The sequence below is a fragment of the Rhinatrema bivittatum genome, chromosome 6 (assembly GCF_901001135.1).
Source record: "Rhinatrema bivittatum chromosome 6, aRhiBiv1.1, whole genome shotgun sequence".
NCBI classification, from domain to species: domain Eukaryota; kingdom Metazoa; phylum Chordata; class Amphibia; order Gymnophiona; family Rhinatrematidae; genus Rhinatrema; species Rhinatrema bivittatum.
This window is the reverse complement of record NC_042620.1, coordinates 25062975-25085047: the sequence shown is the minus strand read 5'-3', so window position 1 is coordinate 25085047 and position 22073 is coordinate 25062975. Positions and strand designations below refer to the sequence as shown.

Here is a 22073-nt window from a genome sequence, read left to right as displayed (position 1 = left end):
GGGTGTATGCTAGTTTAATGTTACTGAGAGTTTTTGTATGAAGGGTATGGAACAGCCTTCGGAAAGCTGGATCACCATAGTGACCGCAAATTTGTTGTCATCCTCATAGCTCAGCGAGTGGTTGAGTTAAGTGATCCGGAGAAGCTGTGGGGGAGAGAGAAGCTGTCCTATCACCACACTGGGACACCACGGAGGAGGAGGGAGATATTCCTGAGCAACTTCAAGTGCTGTCCTTGTCCAGATAGCAGCAGGTGAGTTAAGGGATCGGGAGGGGAAGCAAGAGAATGATTCAGGTAGCAGGGAGAGCCAATTGGGGGGGAGGGAAAGGATTCAGACAGCAGGGACAGCCATTAGAATAACGATTTCTTACCCTCAAGAAAATGAGTTCTTAGAAGAAAAAGAGAGCATTTTACACCTCATTGCTGAATCTGAAAGTTATTGAATGTGCAAAGGAGGCCAATAACTGTGTAGCTGCAAGAGAATTTGCATTAGTGAAAAACTCATCAGAGATTGGAGAAAAAATGAGGAAAAGCTGCTAGAAATGCCAAAGTCAAAGAAAGCCTTATGTTTCAAAATTGTGCCTTTTGAAGGAATGGAAAAGGATTTGATTGACTGGGTAATGGAATGCAGACAGAACGGCTACATTGTGACTCGCTCGAGCATTAGGATTTGTGCCTTTCAAATGGCAAAAGAAGAAAAATATTCAGCGACCTAAGGTCTGAAAGAATTCACAGCATTGTCTGGTTGGTGTTCACAGTTCATAAACCAATATGGATTGTGCCTTTATCAGCGTACAAAGATTTCACAGAAACTTCCTAAAGAGCTTGATGAAAAGATCTGTTTGTTCCACAAATTCATTATTTGGCAGAGAATAAAGAATCATTTCGATATGAATAACATTGGTAATATGGATGAAACACTGATGACATTTGATATGCCTGGCAATCATACTGTAGCTAGCATTGGTGAGAAGACCATACTTGTAAAAACAACTGGTCATGAAAAGATCCATTTCACGGTGGTCCTGTCTTGCCTGGCAGATGGCACAAAACTGCGACCAGTGGTAATATTCAAGAGGAATACGATGCCGAAGTACCTAAAAATTCCAGCAGGTGTAACTGTTCAGGTTCATCCTAAAGGCTGGATGGATGAGGAGGGAACACAATTGTGGCTGTGCTATGTGTGGGGTAGGCGACCAGGCATGGGGCTAAGAAAATGACACCACTATTGGTGTGGGATAAGTTCCATGCACATATAACAGAGGATGTGAAGGATGATGCAAAGAAAACGACGATCACATTAGCAGTGATTCCAGGAAGTCTGACATCAATGCTTCAGCCATTAGATGTCTGCTAAACAAGTCTTTAAGGATGAATTGTGACACATGTGGCAACAATGGATGTGTTTCTGGTCAAGCAAAGTTAATGAAAGGAGGGTACATGATGAAACCAGATATTGATATGGTAGCAAAATGGGTAAAGGATGCCTGGGAGTCAATTCCAACAGAAATGGTGACAAAGTCATTCCTGAAATGAGGCATTACAATTATATGAATTGATCAGAAGATGACACCATCTATGAAGACAAAGATGGATGATGATTTAACAGATGGAGGCAGCGAAGTCAATGTTTATGCTGATGGCATCAACAAAGAACAGTTCTACAATTTTTTCGGACATTCCTACAATGAGGAATCGTACTTTAAAGGATTTGAATGAGGCACTTTATTCTTCATTTAATAACTACCAGTAAACAAAAGAGATTTTGTTAAATTTTTAATTGATAATGTTTCTTATGAGACACTTTATTCTGATTTTAAAGAATAAATAAAAGTGATTTTCTTACCAGTTTGTTTCTTAGTATGATTTCACCATTTCATAAGCCCCCTAGGTTTTACCCTTGACTTATCCAGGAATCACAGAAAATTCTTGATTTTGGGGCCCAAAAAATATCCTTGACTTTATGAGATCGACTTGTACATGAGTATATATGATAGTTCCTTGATACCAAGTGCCTTAGAATGCTGCTGTGAGTGTGGGGACACCTGTCCAGAGGCATAGCAGTTTTTCTGGTCATATTCCATTCCGTGGCATCAGTAACACAGCTTGTGACCATTGTCGAGGGACATAATCTTGCCACAGATACGAATTTTAAATCCACTCACCATTGTTGACTTCTTCTTCTGGCTGGATATGATGGAAGGTAGGGCAACTCTTTGTTGTATTTTTTTTTTTTTTTTTTAGAAGCACTAAAAGTGGTGTGGTGGAGCTATAGAGGTAGTGAGGCAACTAAAAAATGATTTTGTGAAGCAAACAAGTAAAAGAAGAGAAATTTAACAAAAAATAAAAGGTGAGACAGAGTACATGTCTGTGCTTGTGCTCAGACAAAAAAAGACAAAAATGACAAGAGGCTCACAAGGCAACTTCCGCATGGGAACTCCTGCACATGCTCAGTAGAGCTCAAAGTTCTACTAGTTTGGAAAGATGAGTCTGTTCAGTGCCACCAGATGATGTCACCCACATGTAATGGCTAATTCAACCTACTTATCGATGAAAAATGAGGTTTACTTATACACCATATTGATGTACTATCCAAATTGCATGTATTATCCATGTTACATGGCTATTGCAGCTGGTTGCTGTACTTAGCTGTAGGAGCTTCATGTTAAAACAGATTAGGGTTTATAGAGGAATTTCATTATAGTGTTAGATGAATTTGTTCTCCATTATAAGAATTTCTTGAAATGTGAATTGTTACAGATATGTTCAGTTATCGGATATTCAGCTCTCTCTGTGTTGCTCTTTTTTTCCTTACTGTTTCCTGTCTGGGCCCCTGCCTTCCTCTAGTGTTGCATTAGAACATAGAAAGCGGGCCTTGTGGTCTTTATCTGAAGGCAGTTTTGGTGTTTCTGCACTTTTATGGACTGACAAGTATCTGACAAAACAGTGCTGCACACGCCACTGAAATGAAGTCCGCAAGAGTAGAGAATAATGAGTTTGGCAATGGCTAGACACCATACACAAAATATTTTTTTTCCTGATGCACAAAATACTGTAGACAAAATATCCCACATGCACTGGAAGAAACCCCATGTTGCTTCATTGTTCTGTATCATTATATAACCATCTCACTTCCATTGAAATCTAAATGCTTCCAACTGTTTGGCTGATCACTCAATTTAAACATCCCATAGCACTTTCTAACTGCATTATCAAAATGAGTTAAATGCAAACTTGTCACTGTACTCTGTAATGCAGCTGCCAACGTGTAAAGCTACTTGGTAGGAACAGAAATCACTCCAGGTATTGCGGTTTACGACTCTATGTCAATCATTACTGCATTAAATTGTTACGTTAAACACACGTTACTAGTGTAGCCACTTATTACGAAGCATTCCTTTTTAACTTGTGATCCATTTGTCAGCATCCCTGGTGTTGTGGAACACATTTTACTTTGCATTTTAACTTTCCTAAGCGCCTTTAATTGACAAGAGAACCTGCACGGCAACGCTGACTATGCACATTACACGCTATCTATAATTGCCGTAATTATGCCTGAATGTTAGATTAAAACATCAGTATCCCCTCTACCTTTGAAAACTCATTGCCAAGCAAAATGAAAATAAATTGTGCAGCGGTGAGACATACCCCTGGGGGATGCTTTTTTAAAAATCTGAATTTAAAAATGTTAAAGCTGGAAAGCTGTAATAGTGAAAACATGCATAGTGGATTGCAACTTGGATATGAGACTGGTGCTATTTATATTCAAAGCTCTGGTTTTCTGCAACCAGGAGTTTTTAATTGCTCAGGGAGCTTTCTTGAAGACTTTTGTCCCTAATATCGAAGAAATAAAGGACAATTCCAAGGTCCTCTGCACTTATGCAAAGAAATCAGCTATGTTATTCTAGTAGAGCAGGTTATTATAGATCAGGGGTGGCCAACTCTGGTCGTCAAGAGTGACAAACAGGCCTAGATTCTTGACATCCACTGGTTCCATTATATGCAGATCTATCTCATGCCTCTTCATTGTGGTCATCCTGGCAAACGCACCTGTCTGTGGCGCCTTGTGGACTGGAGTTGGCCGCCCCTGAGCTGATATAGCCGAAACACATTTGCATTTACAGTGAGGGCAGTTTTCCAAAGTCATTTACCTGGATAAATTGATCCATCTGAAAATTGCCCAACTTAACCAGGCCCGGTGCGATCGGGTGTGCAAACCATGCATTTGCACGAGGCGGCAAAACCCGGGAGAGGCGGCGAGCCGGTGGCAGCAGGAGAGGCCCCAGGGGCCTCCGGCAGCTGAAGAAAGAGAGAGGCTGCGAGCAGTCAGCGGCCGTCGGAGAGGCCAGTCCTCCATTCGCGTATGCGCCCGCTGAGTTTACTTTTCAGGCGCAGGATGCAGTAAAAACGAATCAGATTGAAACGCGAGGATCTGGACTGTCCACCTTAAGAGGCTCGGGAGTGCGCCTGGCTGCAGGTGGGCATTGGCATCCTGTGATTTGCTCATGCGTGTGCGCTCAGCACAGTGTCGCTCCCCGGAGTTGCAGCTTAGCGCTGGGGAGCGAGCGGGAGGGTCTGGTGGCCGCCCTGTCTCCTCTTGAGGGGGGAGCGCACCTCTTAGCTCTCCCCTTTATTGCTTCACCATAGGTCGAAGCTGGAGAAGCTCCTGCATGAGGTCTAGTTGGCCCCTCCCACTTTCCTTTCTGGGGGACAGGCAGAGCGAAAGTTGGCAGGTGGGGCACAAGGTGACAGAAAGGTGACAGAAAGGTGACAGTCTGCTCTGCCCCCCTGCCGGATCTGCCTCCGGACGCTGACTTTAAACGGGACTTCCATCCAGCCGCTGATCCGATGGGCGCTCCAGAGCTGCTGGTCCCGGCAGAACTTTCTTTTCTGTGACTCGGTTTTTGACTGATTTCATAAGTGGGGGCGGGGATCCTCGCTTCCCCATCCCCCGGGTCGGCCACTGAATTTGAACATCTGTAGAGGCAGAAGCTGTGAGCTGAGCACAGGGCTAGCACTGGAAGAGAGGTGCTGGCTTCCCCCTCCCTGCAGATTTTGGAGGATTTCTTTGAGCAGCGGGCGCCGCCTCCTCCTTTCCCGATGGGGAAGCATGGGGGCCGGTGATCGCAGGCTCCTGGCACAGTCTTGGCATGCATGCACAGCTTCTGCTCTCCCCCCCAATCAGGAAGGCCCATAGGGCCATGGTAGAGCTCATCCCACCACAGGAGGCCATGCATGTCTGAGAGCCTGTGTGCATGTGTGTGTGTCTGTGAGAGAGCCTGTGAGAGAGCCTGTGAGAGAGCACAGGGTTTGTGCATGTGTGTGTGTGTGTCTGTGAGAGAGCCTGTGTGTATATGTTTGTGTGCCTGTGAGAGCCCTTGTGTCACTTACAGGCTCTCACATATACACACACATACAATGTATCTGTATGTTAAGAGAGAGGGAGTGTGTGAGAGAATGAATGTGTTATTGTGAGTGTGTGTGTGTGAGAGAGAAGATAAAATTTGGCCATCCCTACCTCCTCCAATCCACGACAATCTCAGGGTGACTGGAAATCAGAAGATCACAGGTATGGAGAGCAGGAGATTTTTTTTTTAATCCTTATTAGTGATAATTATTGGGTGTAACTTGATAATTCTGCTCTTTCAAAATATTTAATTTTGGGGGTGGGGGGAATAGAACATTTTTTAATTATTGGATTTTTTATTCATCAGATATTTTGAAAATTATTTTTGTTGTTTAGGGAAATTTTGTATATTATATTCATTAACTGGTTTGAAATATTATTTTTATGAATATGACTTTACTATTATGATTAGTGCTTTATATTTCTTGAGTTTATTATTTAATGTTTTATGAAGAATGGTAATGTTTCTGTTTTTTCATTGTTGCTCTGCATGTAGAGGCTGGCTTGTTGTTGGTTCCAGTTCAGTTCTTCTCAGTACGTTTCTGTTTGCACTTTCAGACCTCTTTATTCTGTATTTGGTGAGGGTCTCTCCGTGTTCTGCATATGTGACCGAGGTGAGGTATTTTGCTGGCATGTAATTTCTGTGCAGGGATCTCTAGCAGCCTGGTTTCCTAATAAGAGTTTTATTGGTGTTCTACAGCCTGGTGTAAGGTGTGCAGTGTTGCCTTTTCATAGATAAGATTGTTAGGGTTGTTTTGATATGGGAGGTTTACTATATTGTAATGGCAATTCTGTTTATTCATGTCTTTCTGAGGGCCAAGCTCATACCTAACACGCATTACAAAAAGCCCAATTCCATAGAAGTTTCAAGTGTCTTTTTTTGCAGAGTTTTCTGGTTGGCACTACAGGCAAACATGTAAATATAATATGCATGCTGTGTTATTTTTGCCTCAGCAGACTGTACTTTTGAATGTTCTTTTTCATGTGAAATTTATTATAAATGCATAATTTAATTGTGTGTGTGTTGCTTTTGTGGGCCAACAGAAGCTGACTGGCTCTGCTGGAATGTATCGAATGAAGAATAACGCAGTTATCTTTACCAGTCCAGTCAATGACTTCCAGGGGTAGTTTTGTACCTGCCCACCTTGCTGAAAGGTGCGCAGACTTCAGTTTTCAAACGGAAAGCACAGGCGCACACAGTTACACAGCTGCACGCAACTACACGTGCCCATTTGTGTTCAGAGCTTTTTTTTTGTAGGGAAAAAATACACGTATACTTTTGAAAATGTAAAAGTACGCGGGCAGTTCTAATCCCCACCCCAACCTCATTCAAAAGAACTCCTTTTCCAGCTGTGCACTTTTACCCAATTTCAAACAAGCCCCATTTCTACAGGTAAAACACTTTCGGCCGGATTTTAAAAGCCCTGCACGCGTAAATCTGGCCGGATTTATGCGCGCAGGGCACTCGCGCACCGGCGCGCCTATTTTGCATAGGCCGCCGGCGTGCGCACAGCCCCGGGACGTGTGTAAGTCCCGGGGCTTCGGAAAAGGGGCAGGGAGGGGGCATGTCCGGGGGCGTATCCGGGGTCAGGGGGCGTTTCGGGGCAGGACCAGGGGTGTGGCGCCGGCCCAGGGGCGTGGTCGAGGCCTCCAGACCAGCCCCTGGGTCGGGTGATGGCGCGCCAGCAGCCCGCTGGCGCGCGCAAATTTACACCTGCTTTTGGCAGGCGTAAATCTGCCAACAAAGGTAGGGGGGTTTAGATAGGGCCGGGGGGGTGGGATAGGTAGGGGAAGGGAGGGGAAGGTGAGGGGGGGGCGGAAGGAAAGTTCCCTCCAAGGCCGCCCCGGATTTTATAAGATACGCGCGGCGTAAATTTATAAAATCTACCTCTTTTTTTTTTAACCCAAGTATTTTTATTTATTTATTTAGAAGAGTTTATATACCGAGGTATAGCAGGCTGCCTTCACTCCGGTTTACATTTTAAACAACTTATTACAGGAGTAAAGAAATAATAGATAACATTAACACATAACATTTTTCTATGTATAGTCAACGTGAAAAGGGAAAGAGTAAAATAATGTAAAATAATAATAGTAGAAACATCAACAGGTAACAGGCGTTGTACAAACAGGGACTAATTGGGAAATACGGTGTACAGACATGGAATTAGCGAGTATGGGAACACTGGATGCATATAAACTTGCATTCGTCTTCGGAGTGTGGGCGGACAGCTTAGTCGTCACCAGCTGTGAATGATTGCCTGAAGAGCCAGGTCTTGAGCTCCTTTTTGAAAGATTTGGAGTCGTTGATCATGATTAGGTAGTCTGGTAGGGAATTCCATGCTGTCGGTCCAGCGATGGAGAAGGCTCTGTTCCTAGTGTTGGAGAGCTTAGCTGAAGGGAGAGGGGGTATTGTTAGATGTGGTTTGCTGGTTGTTCTTGTTGTTCATTGTGGATTGTGTAGCTGGATCATGTTATCAAGGGCGTTGTTCTCTGTTCTATAGATGGCATTGTGTAGGATAGTTAAAGTCTTGAACATGATTCGTTGTTCAACCGGAAGCCAGTGGAGCATTCTCAGAACTGGGGCTATGTGGTCCATTTTTTTCTTGCCGGTTAAGACCCTGGCTGCAGCATTCTGCAAGAGTTGAAGAGGCTTTAAGGCCGATTTGGGAAGACCAATCAGGAGCAAGTTACAATAATCGATAGTGTTGAAAATAAGAGATTGTAGGACTGTTCTGAATTCTTGTTGGTGTAAGAGCGGTTTTAGGTGTTTCAGTATGTGTAATTTGTAAAATCCGTCTTTAGTTTTTGTTGCGATGTTCTTTTTGTGGTTTAGTTCGTTGTTGATCCAGATACCGAGGTCTTTAGTATTGTTCTTCAGTTGGATGTTCGTGTTGTCGATTTGTAAGGGCGGCAGTGGGGTGATTTGGTCAGTGTTGTTCCATTCGATGAGGATGCATTCAGTTTTGGTCATGTTGAGGCATAGTTTTAGTTGGTTCAGCATGTTTCTGATAGCGATGAGGTGGTTAGCTGTGCGACTCAGGGCATCTTCGATTGTTGAGGTTATAGGAATGAGGAGTTGAATGTCATCGGCGTACATGTAGTATGTAACGCCAAGACTTGAGATAAGATGGCAGAGTGGTAGTAGATAGATATTAAAGAGGGTGGCCGAGAGGGCGGAACCTTGCGGAACTCCAGTTTCAAGGGGGAGGGGGTCAGAAGAATTGTTGTTAACGGTAACTTTGAAGAATCTGTCTTTTTAGAAATGAGGTGAACCAGTCAAGAGTTTTTCCTGACAGACCTATGTTTGCAAGTCTGGATATCAGGCTTTTGTGGTCTATGGTGTCAAACCCGCGGAGAGATCTAGTAGAATTAGTAGGTGGCTGAGTTTATTGTCAAATCCTCTTATTATTTTGTTTGAAAGATTTAGTAGTAGGGTTTCTGTACTGCGATTTTTTCTGAAACCATGCTGAGAATTGTGTAGTATTTTGTTGCTTTCCAGGTGTTCATTCAGTTGTATCAGTGCGGCTTTCTCTATCATTTTTGCAAGAAGGGGAAGGTTCGAAATAGGACGGTAGTTATTCAGATCGACTGGGTCTAGGTTCCTTTTTTTTAGAATTGGGGTGATTGTTGCAATTTTTAGTTTTGTAGGAAGTACACCTTCTTCAAGAGATTTGTTAATAATTGCTGCTATGGAGGGGGCAATGAAATGAGCCATTTCTTTTAATTCACGGGTTGGGATGGTGTCAAGATCATGACGAGCTGGGTTTATCTTCCTTAGCATTTTTTCAGCTTCAATATTTGTGATAGGATCGAAATTCGACCAGGATGTTATCTTCGTTGTGTCTCGAAGTTCTACTGTATTTGCGGATTTGTTAAAGGTGTCAGTGATTTTGTTTATTTTATTTTTAAAGAAAAAGGCAAGGTCTTGGCTTAAATTGTTCGAATCAGATTTGGGGGTGTTGTTATTCTCCTCTATGAGGTTTTTTACAATGTTGAAGAGGGCGTTGGAGTTGTTTGTTGAGTTTTTTATTTTTTGACTGTAGTGGTCGCGTTTGGTGTTCAGGATCGTCTTTTTGTAGCTGGCGAGTTCTGTGCGGTATCTTTGATGGGATTGTGGGCACTTGGATTTTCACCATTCTTTTTCCAATTTCCTGAGGTTGGATTTCATTGCTCTAAGGTGTGAGTTGAACCATGGGTTGATCTTTCCTTGGTTATTTTTTACCAGTTTCGATTTCACTGGGTTTATGTTATTAGCGGTTTGTTCAGTCAGGTGGAACCAGGAGTGGGTGGCTGTGTTAATATTGGAGAGGTCGAGATTCGCAAGTTGTTTACCTAGTTCTTGTTGAAGTAGGTCGGGTTGGAAGGGGGGTCTGTAATTGAAAAATAGTGGTTCTTTATTTTTCGTGATGCAGTTGGTTGTTACTAGATGTAGATGGCTTCAGAATTACCCTGCCTGTCTTTAAGGATGAGTGTGGGATTATTTTGGTTGGTTGGAATCCGTGGTCAGGATTTGCAAATTTGGCAGCACACTTTGCAGCCGATGCAATACAGTGCGCTCAACCGAGCGAATTGTATAACCCGCAGTTGGACGCGGGTTGAATAGGTGCTAATGAATCCTCTTATGCAATAAGGAGATTAGTGCCTCTACAACGCGCGTCCAATGCAGAGTGAATCTAATAGCGCACATCACATGCAAATGCATGCGAATGAGGCTATTAGGTATTCACTCCCGATGCAAAAAAGAAAAAAATTGTGCGTCTAGGACGCACAATTAGCAATCAGAAATTAACACCTGCCTGGAGCAGGCGTTAATTGCTGAGCACTCCTTAAACCAGTACAGAAAAGCAGAAAAAACGGCTTTTCTGTACTGCCTCCTACTTAATATTGTTGTGATATTAAGTAGGAGGAAAACCAAAATTAAATAAAGTTAAAAAAACCCACTGTTTCCGACGCTGATAAACTCGGCATCGGTTTTCCTAAGCGGCGGAGGGCCAATGCACTCGGGCTCCCTTGCTAACACGAACCCCTAATTTAAATATTGCATGGCGCTTCCATGGGGGGTGCCTGGGGGCGCATTAAGAAAGCGGGCACTGACCGTTCAGCGCCCGCTTTCTCCGCCAAAATATTGCATCGGCCCCTCTGTGAGGAATTCCGGGCACATTTCCAGAATTCAGTGTGCAGTGTTACTTGCAAAACAGATGTGTTTATTGAAGATCTTTCAATTAGTTTTACAAAATAAGTTCTCCAGTCTTTGTTGTATTTGCTCTTTTTTTTTCAGGGCAGTAGCAGCAGCAGCAGAGCGGCGCTGATTGAGGGAGCGGCGGTGAAGGCAGAGCTGCACGGTCAGAGGGGCTGTGGCAGGAGCATCTTCTGGAGAGCAGTAACTGGGCAGAGAGGCCACGAGCATGTGCCGGGTTAGGAAGATCAGAGGCGGCAGGCCGAGGAGCACACAGGGAGTCTTTCACAGTGGAGACAGCTAACCAGGCGGGCCAGTGTCTCGGCAATTCTGTAGCATGGGGGCGATTCTGCAACACCTGTTGTGTCCTTGAAATCATGGAAAAGTTGGGTTCTTCTCTATACAATATACTGTGTTTTTGATTGTTTTTAAATGATGCATGATGCCATAATTATTATTTGAAGATTCCTGTACATGCTATTTCAATTGTTGTGTGTATTTCTTTTAGGACCCAACAGCTCTGCTGTTTTTATTTTGTTCAGTAGCTTTATTTATTTATTTGTTTATTTATTTATTTAGGGGTTTTTTTTTATATCGGCATTCGTAGATACATCATGTCAGTTTACATAGAACTATATTATGTATGATACAACACAAACAAACATATTGTGCAAGCTAATACTTGCACACACCGCACAAAAATGCAATAATGACATATGCTAATTAGCAATAACAGTGGCTTTTCAGCATGGTCTCATTGTGTCAAGTAGCGATACTCCCGCTGCTGGTTTAGATACAGTAATCCATTGGGCAGGCACCACAAACAAAAGCTTCTTTTGTATAAAGATTTTTCTGTAATTCTCAAGGAAATTTTAATCTGCAGCATTTCTGGAAGCTCTTTCAACTCGATAATTTCCAGTATTATGAATCTGAATGAACAGGAAACTGCTAGACTCATTCTTATCAAATCCCTATGCAGGCGCTGCAAGATACAGATTTGTAATAACAAGGAGCCTGGTCAAAATAAAAAATGTGCTGTCCATCTTTTAGTCCCCAAGAAATGGACAAATAATCCACAAAGAATATATATGAAATACATTACTTTTGCATACAGTGTTAGTTTACGTTTCTCAATTTGTATTCTCATCTACTCAGGACGGTAATAGATTAGCCAAGGAAGACATGAAAACTGATGTGGATAAGGAGCAATATCCTACAGGTGGTCAAGCTTGTACGGCTGACAGCTCAGAGATAGTCTTTATTTGAGCAGTGTAGAGGGGGACAACTGGGTAGCCTGGGTGGGCCAAGTGATCTTTACCTCTCTCATCATCCACAATGTAAATATATATATCTATTTATTTATTTATATAGAATTTATCTATGTATGTATTTATTTATATAGAATTTGACAAGATAGTGGGACAGTACTATGGTATACTGTGTGGTTCTGTTTTCTGAAATGTCCTCTGCAAGCCAGTTAGATTCCTATATTTCTCTACCAGCTTTCTGTGTGATGAAGATATTACGTGCATTTATTTGATATTCCCATCCAGAGTACCATTACCTTCCTGTTGTGAATAACTATTCATTCCTTCAGCTTCACTCTCTTTTTGCTGTATTGATGCTTGAGTTCCTCCCTTGGCTCTCACCTTCATATGTGTGCTACCTGGTAGCAAGATGATATCGGTTGTACATTTGCCATGCATCAGTCACTTCCTTTTATAACTTATTTTATTTTTCTTTATAGCCTTGTTTTCCTAAAATGTAATTTAGAGAAAGAAAGATGCATCTGTTCTAGTTTTTCTCTGCTTTTCAGTGCTTGCACATTTTTTTTTATCAGGGAATTAGAGAACACAGCAAACAACACGTTTGTGTTGGACCAGCAGTTTCTGCCTGCTTTATTTGTCTTCCAGTTCCATCACTGCTGTCCTCTCCTGCACCTTTGTTTGCAGTTATCTGGGTTTTCTATCTGGAACAGCCATTGCAGTTAACAGTCCTTGGTCAGGGAGCCATCACTGCGACTCCTTCTGGAACTTGGTATGTGTGTACCCTGTCCGGCTACTAGATGTCACCACCTGGCATTGGCTAGGAGTCCCTCCTCCCCCAGCCTCAGGGGCAGTGAATCTTGCCTTCGTGGCATCCTAAATCGTGGGTGCCTTGAGGAGCTGGAATCAAACTCAGATCTCCTGCATGGCAGGGTGCAGCACTGCCACTCTACTACTGGGCTGACGTCAACTCATCTTTAAATAGATCTTTACAATAAAAAGAAATAATGGTGAGCACTGGGATCCTCCCAAAATTAAGCAGAATAATATGGTGAATCAGGCATGCCGAGGAAGCTTTACCGTGGCAGGTTTATTGCTGGAATCATTATAGAATGGTTTCTGCCACTCAAACAAACAGACATTTTGGCTGCTGTTTTAAGGTACATGTAATAATCTTCCATAACGGGGCTCTCATGGTGGTATTATAAATATCAAGTTAGTGTGTTCCATTTCTGAAGAAGCTCCAGGAGTTCATTGCTTTTGAAGCCCTTGCAGTCTGGACTAGGACAGTAATTCTTAGCACTTATAAGTGAATGTTTAAAATGTCACATGCAAAAAAATTAGCATATCTGCATGTAAGTTGCTGCTTCTCATTATTCTGTATTTTATAATAGTCCAAAATATGCATGTACGTTCACTTCTGCATGCACATTTAGGCGTGTAAAAAAGGGACTAGCTAAGGGCGTTCCTAAGGGGCCCAACAGTCATGTAAGTTGCTATTTTAAAAGGCACTTAGACGTGCACAGTTTCTAACTCACGTATCTTTATGCCTGATAATCATCTGGCGTAAGTGATATTTCATGGGTTTATTGTGCAGTACTGACTGGGTGAGCGGTCTGGGTGAACTAGGGGGCGTTCAGGCTGAAGAACCGGGAGGGTCTCAATGACCTGGAGAAGGTCTGGGCAAACTGGTGGCCTAATTTGGTAAACTGGTTAATTTCACTCATGCGTTTCTGTTATAAAATATATGGATTTATGCAAGTCCCAGCTTACGCAAGTTCACCTTTATTTTCGCATGTAAAATAATTGCACTTACAGGTGAATTTTCAAAAGGATTTACACATGTAAATGTAACTACCATCATAGCTATTTTCAAAAGCCATTTACCTTTGCAAAGTGCACTTACGTGAACAAATCCTATGAACAATTCAATGGCATATATTGTAGCAATTTTCAAAAGTCCATTTACTCGAGTAAAGTGCATTTACTTTAGTAAAATCCAGTTTTACGCATGTAAAATCAGGCCCATAGTTTTTAAAAATAGGTGCGTAAAGTATGCACATTCAGTGTATTGAAATATGTGGTTCCAATGCGTTGCATGTATTTGCATGTTGCCCTACATAAGTGTGTGATACATGCATGTTATAAAACATGATGGTAAAACTGCACGCAGCCACATACACGTATATATGCCACCACGCGCAATGGTTTGAAAGTTATCCTCCCTCTGTACGGGGTCCCCTAGATAAGTAGCTCTCAGCATACGCAGTAGTCTTCAGTGCACTGCCTCCACTGTATGCATACCGATCTCATGCATTTTCATTGTGGATATCCTGAAAACCAGACTGGTTCCTGAGAGGCTCATGTTGAACAACCCCTTTGCAATCTCCAGCCCTGGAGAACTCAGGCTCAGAAGAAATGTTTCTGCCACTCAAACAAAGAGGCAACTAAAAAGGGAACAAGCTCAGATTGAAAGGAGAGCTCTTCAGGCAGTATCAGTTAGAGAAGTGATTCGGCCAAAACATTTGGTTCGGCCTTCGTTATCGGACTGCTGCGGGAAATTTAAAAAAATGGCGCGGGCCATCCATTGCTCCTGCCATGTGACAGGGGCCGACCAATGGCACCGATAGCCCCTGTCACATGGTAAGGGCAAAGGGCCATCGGCGCCATTTTGATTAGTGGCAGCCGATGGCCCGAGAGGGGGAGATCACTCCCGGGACCCCACTGGACCACCAGGGACTTTCGGTACGTCTTTGGGCGGGGGGTTGGGCAAGTCTTGGGGGGGGGGGGAGGTTGCAATTAATTAAATTTGAAGGGTTGGGGTGGGTTTGGGGTTTTTTTTTAATGTGCCATTTCTTCCCCCCCCCCCCAAAAAAAACCGATAAGAAAATCACACAAAATTTTGTGGGTTTTCTTATCGTTTCTTCGCCCCCCCGAAATGCAAAGAAATAGGAAATATCGTCTCTATTTCCTATTTCGAAGCAAACGACTGCACATCCCTAGTATCAGTTAATAGTTCACACTGCTCATTAAAGAAACTGAAGTCATCGCGTCCTGTGGAATGCAACCTGTTTCCCGTTCACCCTGCGCATTAAGTCAGCTCAGTTTTGGAACCACCGTTCCTGAGCAGTCTGCACTTATTAGAAGACACGAGACAGTGGTTTCCTCTGCTGCCACGGCTGCCGCCTTTGCAATAAACTCATTTTACCAATATTCCACTACATTGCGATATTCGGAGACTTATCCGGCTAGAATTTAGCCGGCTATGTCGGGGGGCGTTCCTGGGGTGGGCGGTAGGCGTTCCGGGAAGGAGCGGAGTTAGCTGCGCTGCAGGCAGGTCTAAAGTTAGCCGGATAAATCTATGCGGCTAACTTTTAAGATAGCCGGGTATATTCAGCGGTGCGGCCGTGCCGCTGAATAGCCCTGTTAAGTTATCCGGATAGGTCTATCTGGCCAACTTATCCAGCTGCTCAGTGGCTGAATATGGACTCCTTCATCTGATAAACCAAATAATTTAAGAACCCTAAAACCGATCAGGCCATTTCCTGCCCTCACTTTATTGCCTCCTTCCCAGGTACCAATGGTTACATTTTATATTAAGAAAATATTTTTGAACTTTAAATTGTTTACTTGTTTAAAAAAAAAAATCAAAATGAAATCCTAACTGCTAATTTTAGATCCTGGTAGAGATTAGAAAAGGATGAGATTGTTAAAAACAAACAAACATGGATTCCCCCCATTAGCACAGGAAAATGACTAGAGATGTGTGAATCTCTGTAGAACAGGTCTGCCACGGAATCAATGAACCTGTAAAAGAAATCTGGGGGCTTGTTGTATTGCTTTTGTGAGCCATTTTTAAAGGGATAGCCACATTTGTAGTAAACTCCATAGGGGACCTGGAATTACCTCACATTTCTAAAACTGCTTTGGATTTTCCCCAGATCTGCTGGTGGGTGAGCCTATAAGTATGTTTGGCCTGAGTGTTTCCAGCTGTTCTGTGTGAATTATTCAACCATCATTCTGTTCCACCTGAGGCACTGTCTCTACACGGCTGCATGTCTGCTGTTCATCTCAGTGAAACTGCCCAAAACGGATTTAATTGATCGGTCAAATTGACTAGTGACCATATAGAATGAGTCATCTCTTTCCTGTATTGCAGTAAACTGAATGTTAATCCCTGGATATAGATTGGTTGATGCTACACTTTTTTCCCCCCAATAATGTTCACAATATTATAATATATTTAGAGGCTTGGAGAAAGAGATATGACAGTGTGCATGCACTTCTTTTGCAGCACTCCAGTAAGCTCCCTTCTACAAGTTTATATTGTCTGTGCTAGCTTGTCATCTACTCCCCATTTACACTTTTAGAGCAGGATAGCGTAGGGACCAATACTTGTATTCAGCTGTTGGTGGTAAGACTGTTTTGTTGTGCTCATAATGGCATTTCTGCAGCAGCCTGCAAAATCTGTCCCTTGAGCCTCATTATCCATCCATCACCAGCTGTCCTTTCTTGTTCCTCTAGTATATCTTTTCCTTGCCAGCCTACTGGATCGCAATGCTGATGAATTTTAAGATGTCTTCTGTGATCTTTTTTCGGTGAAATCTTCGTAATGCGGGGCGTCAACTCTCCGTCTCGGGTTGCCAACTAATGATTTGCCAGCTCCATCCCCTCTGTGTTGCAGAATTTGCGAGACCTTGCTTAGTGTGCCATGCGCACCTAGCATGGCCCATCATGCCTGGGTGGGATATTCTGTTTTTCTCGTAAGCTTAGCTCCCCAGCAACGTGCTCTCAGAAACAGAATCAGGAAGACCGAGTAAAGCGGATAACAGCAATGTTTATGCAAGGAAGGCCTGGCTCCTTACGCCTTCTTCCCGGCTGCTGGGAGACTTTTTCAATTTTTCGATCCTCCCCAGTTGTTTGGCCACGCCCCTCTGCTTCGGGATTGGCTGAGCTCCCCTTTACAAGCTGGGCAGAGCAGGAGGAAGGTTGTGGTTGGAGGAAGGTTTTTGGTGGAAGTGGAAGCTGCTGTTCTGAGAGGATCCCAGTAGGCCACCCCCTTCCCGGTCTGCACCAGTGGGATACACCAGGAGATTTCAGAGGATTTAGACTTTCGAGAGCTGGCTTGGATTATAGGACCCACTCCCAGTTCAGGAGGGGATAGGATTGGGTGCTGTTTGCCCTGCAGGTGGGGTCTGCAGTTGCTCGGGGTGCTACTTTGACCTGCATCCAGCAAAAGTGGGGACTGTAGAGTGACCTATAAGGAGAAGAAGACCTCGGTTTTTGCAGAAGATCCTTTGCAATCTTGTTTTGAAGGAGGGGGGGGGGGGGGTTTCCCACCTTACTTTTGAGGAGAGCTTTTCTTTCCCTGCACTGGGGAGAGACTTGGACACCAGGACACTGATTCAGAGGCTGACCCTGGAGAGAGAACTGGAGATGCCATCCTGTTTTTCTTTCCATGATTTTTGCCATTCTTGCTGCACTTTATTTTTACGTTCCAGTAAAACTTTTTTTTTTTTGTTGAACACCGCTCCACACCTCTGCCTGCTCTTTTACACCTCAAGAACCAGCCCGCTGAACTGTAAGATCTGCCTACGTGAGTGCCTATTGGAGAGAGAGCCTGTTTGGTTGTGACTGTACAAGGTACCTACCCCCGGGAGCTTACGGCCCGGGAGGCTTGTCCTCCTCCCCGCTGGTTGAACCCCATGCCCCTTTGGTGGCTTTACTGTGTTCTTTTTGCTGGTGTGAGCGAAAGAAAAAAGAGTAGGAGACAGTGGCCCCGGGGACTTCTGCTGTGACCCCTGTATTAGGGACCTCTAAACCGAGAGGGAGGTACATTTATATCTGACCCCCCCCCCCCCTCACCGTAGCTGCAGACATTGTTTTTCAAACAGCGGGGGCTCAGCATATCCAGTGCAGGCAATATATGAAGGGTACCATGAAAATAAAGTACTGCTGGGATGAAATCCGAGGGGGGGGAAAGGTTTTCTGGCGATCTTCAATTGCTGTAATAAATCTTCTAGTCAAGAAAGGAACATAGAGGCAAATCCAATTAATGGAGCCCTAACTGCGGCGTTAGATAATAGGTCTAAAAACATGTTGTTTTTTTTCCTGGCAAAGAGATGATTTAGTGAAAATAAACTAACGTGCAACCTCTTCATATTTCATAGAGAGAGAGTTATTGAAGGTAATTCAAACACTGTAACTAGAGCTTTCTTAATGCCAAGTTTTCTCTATAAATAATCCATGACTGAAAGGCTGCCATCTCGTACAGGCAGATGGACTTGATTTAATAGGACGGTAATTATCTATTAACCTATAAATACAGTATTTGAACAGAAGAGAGGTTGATAACAAAAAGGCACACGGATACCTCTATCTGTAGATGCGGTGTACATCTCTTCAAGCAACCGCAGCACACGTTTTCACGCTATCAGTTTTGTATGACTATTGGACAAGGGTACTCCTTAAACTGATAATTTTCTTCTTGTTTTACACAGAACATGACAGCAGATAAGGACCAAGAGGCCCATCTAGCTTGCCCAGTTTCATTCCTGGTGCAGTGCCTTCAGTTCTTCGCAACTAGAGATCCCCCTAGGCATATCCTGGGCTTTCTTGAATTGCGTTACTGTTTCTGTCTCCACCACCTTCTGCAAGAGGCCTTTCCATGCATCCTCTACCCTTTTAATGAAGAGATATTTTCTGCTCTTGCTCCCAGGTCTACCCTTTTGAAGCCTTATACAGTAACCTTCATCGCGTATAACATCCTTTCCTCTGAAAAAGGTTTGCGTCTTGTGCATTATTTATAGTAGTGAGCTATCTGAATTTCTCTATACCACCTCATCTCTCCTTTCCTCTAGGGGACACATTTAAATCCTTACTTCTCTTCTCCAAACCTAACTCAGAATGACCACACACACTCTACCTCTAAATCCACCTTCTGCTCCTGGGATATCCAATCACAGTCAGCTCAGTGGAGAGACTCTGGTACTGACTCTGCACCATATTGGTACTCCTTCTCTGAACTGCCTCCAGCTTGTTTATATCCTTTCAGAGCCACGTCCTCTAGAACAAGACACAGTATTCTAGCTCATGCCTCATGAATTATCACCTTTATTTATTTTTCGTTTCCCTTAGATTTCCCGCTTAAAGTCTCAAGACCTCAAAGCAGGTTACAAAATAAAAAAATAGATATTATTAAGTCTAATGTTCACAGACTGGGAGAGGGACTTAGGGGTGATAATGTCTGGCAATCTGAAGGCGGGGAAGCAATGTGACAAGGCGATAGCTAAAGCCAGAAAGATGCTGGGCTGCATAGAGAGAGGAATAACCAGTAAGAAAAAGGAGGTGGTGATGTCCTTGTACAGGTCCTTGGTGAGGCCTCACCTGGAGCACTGGGTCCAGTTCTGGAGATTATATCTCAAAAAGGATGGAGACAGGACAGAGACAGTCCAGAGAAGGGCCACCAAAATGGTGAGGGATCTGTATCAGAAGACTTGCGAGGAGAGTCTGAAGGAGCCAAATATGTGTACCCTGAAGGAGAGGAGCTGTAGGGGAGATATGATACAGACCTTCACATACCTGAAAGGTATTAATGATATATGAACTTCAAACATTTTCTGTTGGAAAGAAAACAATAGAACTAGGGGTAATGAAATGAAAGTCCAGAGAGGAAGACTCAGAATTAATATCAGGAAATATTTTTTCACAGAGAGGGTGGTGGGTGCCAGGAATACCCTTCCAGAAGAGATGGTGAGAGCAAATTAATTCAAAAGGGCATGGGATAAACACTATGGATTCCTATAAGGCTAGAGCATAAAAATGAAGAAAACCTTATAGGGGGTTTGGGGGTAGAGGATGCAGAGCCTGACAGGGTCTTACCTATAATTTGGAGAGAGGGATGAAGAGAATTGTGCTGCAGGCCTGTTTACATATACAATATATAGATATCTATATATTTATTTATTTATTTATTTAAATCACTGCTACTTAATTGGATATCTTTAATATATTCGGTTAAATAGCTACTTATTTGGCCACACAAGACTGGATAACTGAAAACTAAAGAGGAGAGGCCTAGTGGTCAGGGCAGCAAGCTACGAATCAGGGAAGCCAGGGTTCAAATTTCCCTGTTACTGTTTGTGACCTTAGGCAAGTCACTTTACTCTCTGTTATCTTATGTATAAAAAGCTCAGAATGTGAGCCCTCTGGGGACAGGGAAGTGTCTGCATGTAATCCATTTTGAAGTACTTAAAAATCAGAATATAAATCAAATAAATAAACATAGCTGGTTAAGTTTTGAAGTAGCCAGATAAACCTAGGCTAGTATATTGAGCGGGATGTTCATGCTGCTGAATATATGGGACAAGTTATCTGGCTAAGTTTAACTGGAAAACTTGTCCGATTTCCAACTTACTTAATATGGACCTCACTGTGAGTAACACAGTTTTTTTTTTGTCTTTCATGTCTTTTCTATGTCAGTGCTCACTCACTCTGGCATGAATATTCCTTTAAATTTTCCCTTTAAATCCATTCAAACCATCTGGCTATTAAAGCTGACAATTAAACTTCTGCAGGTCAGCTAATTTTACCTTTAACCCTGACCACTCTGAGTTTTACTTATGCTGGATTCTCTTTCAGCAAAAAAAAAACCAAAAAACCAAAACAAAAAAGCCCTTTCCACACAATCATACTGTTTTACTACTGTCTCATTTAATCAAAGTGTTTCTCTATAACGTTTTACAGCCCCAGAGAGGAGCCTGGACTCAGCATTTCCTGAATTGCAAGAAATTCAACTGGTGCTATCCCCAGTTCTAAACTGTCACAAGATTTTGGTTTGCTAGGATCCCTGATCTGATGACATCATGAGCTAAAATAGTTCTTACACTGACTGAAAGCTCCCTATAATAACCTACAGCCTGCTTCTTCTACCCCTTGCTACAGGTGTATAAAGTATTAAGATATTTTTGGTGACTATAAAATTCCTCTTGATGGACTTAAAAATTCAGGAGAGGCTGGTCATGGTGCACCTTAAAGTATTCTTCCACTAGGCTTATCTCTCAGTTTTTACCACCTTGTTTCTACGTTGCCTAGGAAATGGCTTCAGAATGCCAACCAATGCTGGGCAAACAGAGCTAGTTTTCTAGGGGAAAACCTGGAATGGACTATCTGAATCCATTTAGATTGGAATCAGTTATACAGCAAACATAATTTCTAGTGCTTAAAAACACATTTCATTCATGAAAGGGACAATAAGATTTTAACAATATCATCTATCAAATGATTTTTCCAGTTTAAACTTTGTAATTATCCATAAACCTTCTGGTGGCACTGGTAGCAGATGTAAAATGCCAACATATGTATCACTGAAATAAGGGCATCACTGGGATTTCTCATTCCTCTACATATATCCCCATGCCTTATTTTTATTTATTTTTATTTTTTAAAAATTTATTTTGTACATTAAAACACCATAACTTAACTGCTGTCATTTTATGTATTTTTTCCACTGTTCACATAACAGGAATTTAGCCAATTCCCTTGTCTACTGCACATCTGTCCTCTAGTATTGTTTTATTAAAATTCTTTTTATATTACTTTTCATATTTAATTGTTTTTATATCTCCTGGTTCAGGATCGCAGCTGCAATTAACATCATTGATGTTGTCACCAGGATCGAGGCCATCATGGCCTACTCTTACAAATGAGTGCCGTGGGCTTTCCCAGGGCCTCTGGTTGCCTCAGCAATGCTCCCCCCAACAAATACCGGCAGTGCGTGGCTTCTCCAGCCCTCGTCATGGCTGAAACATTGGCAGGAGCTGTCTCCTCAGCACTGCCAGGAAGCCTCCCCCTTGCTCCTGCGAAACTTCTCCATTGCGGCTCACTGCTTCTAGCAGCACACTGCTTCCAGACTCCACAATGGGCCCTTTCCCTCCTACAAAGTGCAGTGCTGCCCATCCCCCATTCCCTCTGCAGCTACACAGACGCAGTCCTATGGTGCTCGGGCCCCCACTAAAGCCTCACTCTTTCCCTTCACCTGAAGCTGCAAACATGGCCCTTCCTTTGCATCAGACTACACCAGGCCTGGAAGCCTTCTCTACCTGATGCAGCTTTACACTGCCACAAGTCTCTGGCCCCCCCCCCCCCCCAGGAGCCACAGGAACTCCAAAATAGAGAAACAGAACCCTCGCCCCCCCCCCCCCCCTACACATACACACACAAAA

General features: G+C 43.1%; 1 long non-coding RNA gene across 1 annotated transcript; it reads left to right on the top strand.

Annotated features, from left to right (window-relative positions):
* Positions 1-156: 156 nt before the first annotated feature.
* Positions 157-11145, top strand: LOC115093183. Its single transcript, XR_003857200.1, has 2 exons — positions 157-251; positions 10688-11145. It is a non-coding gene; the product is annotated as an uncharacterized LOC115093183 (long non-coding RNA).
* The last annotated feature ends 10928 nt before the right edge of the window (positions 11146-22073 follow it).